Below are 3,907 nucleotides of genomic sequence, written 5' to 3' on the forward strand. Positions count from 1 at the left end.
GCTCCTCTTCTGTCCTTAAAGCACCTCGAGTTGAGAAAACCGATGCGAGAAAAGAAATTAAACTTGAACATCTTGGAATAATAAACAGCTTTTTTGGCCTGTGAAGAGCGTTATGAAACCCCCCCAAGCATGACAAAAATATAAGTCCTTCAAAAGATTAAGTAGCTCTTTAAATTTGTAATCATATGCTGAATTGTCCTCGAAAGTGTTATTGCAGCTGATTCACTTTTCATTACAGTTTCCCTCAAAGTATTAATTTGCTTGACTTATTTTGTTTTGCAGCGATAATGCTTAGCACTGATTAAAAGCTCATCCCTCCCGCCGCCTGCTGTACCTGAGCCTCGAGCCTCGGCGGCGCCTCGCAAACGCACAGTTACATGGGCGAAGGGAGCGTTGCCAATGGGAATCAATCAATTACAAACAAGAGTCCCTCCTTAACTGCTTACGTCAATCAAAGTGATTCCAATGAAGGACAGGAGAGCCAAAAGAAAAGGAAGTCAAGAAGTGGAGAGCAAACACAAAGAGCATCAAAGTGATGAGTGCGATAGTTTCCACTGCTATGAATTTCCATTCCCATCGTCAAAACAAGTAACAAAGGAAGAACTCTTCTTACCTGCTGGGTGGCATTCAACAGTGAAATTGCACAGAAGATGAGCCTATAAAATTCCCAGGATTTAGATTTTCACATAAATGCATTCTTATCCTCTACATGCTGAGCAGAACACTTCAATTACACAGCGGGATTTTTCTCTAATTTGTCTTCCTTTGTTTTAACGTTCAACGGCCCACAAAGGCTTTTCGGATCTTTATGTTTCTCCATCTTGCGTCATGTCACAGTTTCCTCATCAGTGCTTTAGAGAAACACTTTCTAACCTCCGACCGTCAGTCGACAGCGTCGTTACGCTGCAGCAGGGGTGGGGAACGTCTGGCTGCTGGGCCCTGCGTGGCCCGCGGGACCGTTTGATCCGGCCCACGAGGAAATTCATAAATACAAAACAGCAACAACAATATTCTTTAGACAGCAATTACTTTAAGCTGCTATGAAAGACAGTAACATAGAATAATAGACACGTTCTTCCAAGTGGTCCCTAAATGCAACGCGTAACGCTTACGTGGTTTAAGAACCTCTGTTCTCCGATTAGCTCTTTATGAAGACATTATGAAGACTTTTACATCAGCTGTGCTGGATCACATATGAGTGACATTTGATTTAAATGTTGCTTAACTCTGATTGGTGAATGGAAGCATGTGACATCAGCTCCTTCCAGCAGAGGAGACGTGTGATTCCCCTGCCATTCGCGGACATGCAGAATTGTAAGTACATGCATTTCCTGCAGTTCCTGCACGTAGCTAAATCTGCAAAGCACGATTATTTTGAATATGGACTAATTGAAATTTCTTTCATTGGTTAATTGTTTAATTTATTATATAAACTTTTGGACTCTCCATGCAGGAGACTGCAGATCAGACTACAGCATATGAGGTAGCGTTGAGTGTGTCACATTTTGTTGATCAGGAAAAACATCAGGAACGTCACCATCAAGCCAAAGCATCATCAAAATGAGTGTTTCCACCCGGGTATCCTGCTTCCATCACTGTGTCTGTGACCACTACAGACCACTACCCTCTTTACCCTGAAGATGAAAGCCAGATGTTCGTGGATGTTGGTGGTTTTTGGTCCAGTGTGAAAGAGGTTTAAACATTTACAAAAGTTTACTCAGAGCCCAATGTCTTATTTCTTCTGAACATAAACTCTAGAAGCTTCAGAGGTTTATAAAACACAAGTTATGTACATAGTTAATTATATATGTGGTTAATTTTTAGTTTGTATCCATTTTTATTGTCCATTTGTTCTTTTTGTACATCTCACCTTTTCATTCTTACTATTATTGCCATCAGTAACATCTTAATAACCCCAGTGTGGGATCAGTAAAGTATTATCTTATCTTATCTTATCTTATCTTATCTTATCTTATCTTATCTTATCTTATCTTATCTTGAAAACAGTTCCAAATCGTTGCTGATCCACTAAAGGATTCTTGAACGAAACTTCTCGTCTCAGTTTCTGTTTATTATTCTGTGAATGTTTACCGAACTCTTCAAGCGCTCCTTCGGTCTGCTCCTCCTCACAGACGAGGAGGATCTGCGCTCGCTGTGACCTTATTCCCATCACTCCTCACCATAAAACTCTTGTCAAGAGCATTTGTCAGCATATAGAGCTCATGTCCTCCAGCCTGTTTCCTCCTCGGTGCCCTTCCCTACACTTTGCCCCATCCCGCTGCCTAAATTAAACAACCCCTCCAACCTGTCACACTCACACAGAGGCTCCATCGCAACCTCTTTCTCCTCCTCCCCCCATTTGCCCCCTTGCCAGCCTCCCCCCAGGGCCGTTTCCAGGCCGGAGCAGTGCCATGCGAAAGGCACTGAGGGGGTAATTTGTCTTAAGCTCCACTGCTCTTTCTAACAGACGAGGGAGCTCAAACGGCAGAAGATAATAAGAAGCCTTCCAGCTCTAATCCTGCTGAGGGTAAACCGCGGCAGACCCAGTGAATCATCCCCTAATGCGAAGTGGAAAAACACACTCTGCTCCGCTGGAAATCGAGGGGCGGAAAGAAAGGCAAACTCGAGGCCCTGGGAGAGCAGAGCAGGTCCAACCCATTTGACATGTGGAGTTAGAGAGCGAAACATATACAGACCCAAATCGCTGCCAGGCTTCCTCATTCTGATCCTCCTCTTATCTCTCCACCTCCATCATCCAGTTCAACTCCCATTCTCTCCTCCTCCTCCACGCCTTTCGTTTCCTCTCTCCCTCACTGGCTTCCTTCTCTCCTCCGTCTTCGTCTTCCCCTCGCCGTCCTCCTCTCAGTGAGCGCAGCGATGGGTTATTCCTGCTTTATCTCATTAAGCTGCAGCAGAACACGAGCTTTCGCCGTCAAGGTCTCTGCTGCGAGTCTCTCCAGGGTTTACAGTAACAGCACCAAAAAGTTTAGTTTAGGTTGAGGAAAAGATCATGGTTTGGGTTAAAATAATATGTTCGGTGCATTACTTAAGTTCACTTTTACACACGTTAAAATAAATGACTTTTGCTCTGCTCTTACTTTCCGCTCTGAACTTCTAATGTTGCTGCAGATGGACTTACATCAGCTGAATGTCTGATGCTTCTCATACAGTTGATTCTTTGTCTCTTCATCAAAATGTCCACCATTTGTTGTGCTGTCCCACGACCCCCTGCTCCTTTCCCTGTCCCTCCAGCTAATTTGAAACCTGATTATTCATCGCACATTAATTATGTCTTTCAGGAAAACACAGCAACTTTTGATTCGTACGTTTATTCTCAAGTTTAGTTTGGTAAATGGGACAAAAATGCTATATCTTTAACACATCTGCTTCCATGCTAGGGGGCATCCTGTATTTGGGTGGCAAAGTGGAACAAGTGCTAACACTGTCGCCTCACAGCTAGAAGGTCCCGGTTCGAATCCGCTATCTGTGATAGCTGGTGACGTGTCTTCCACCATACCTTCAGTGCCTGCTCAAGCAAAAAGGGGGTCTTTCTGTGTGGAGTTTGCATGTTCTCCCCGTGTTCACCTGGGGTATCCTCCTTAAATATACGCCCTCTAAAAGCATGCAAGAAGATCACCACCTGACCAATGGTGACGACGAGGAAAACTGGGTCCCCGGGCGCTGGTCGGATGGCAGCCCACCGCTCCTGGTCTGCCGTGGAGGAAGGACCAAGGATGGGTTAAACACGGAGAATAATAATTTCACAGAAGCATGGCGTGTAGTGTGCAACTAAACTTTCTTCTTCTTCTTCTTCTTCTTCTTCTTCTTCTTCTTCTTCTTCTTCTTCTTCTATTTGAAGCCTGTTGCAGAAACCTGGTAAACTGAGGCACTGCAGCTGTGGTTGCAT

This window comes from Chaetodon trifascialis, chromosome 18 (assembly GCF_039877785.1).
Source record: "Chaetodon trifascialis isolate fChaTrf1 chromosome 18, fChaTrf1.hap1, whole genome shotgun sequence".
Lineage (NCBI taxonomy): Eukaryota > Metazoa > Chordata > Actinopteri > Chaetodontiformes > Chaetodontidae > Chaetodon > Chaetodon trifascialis.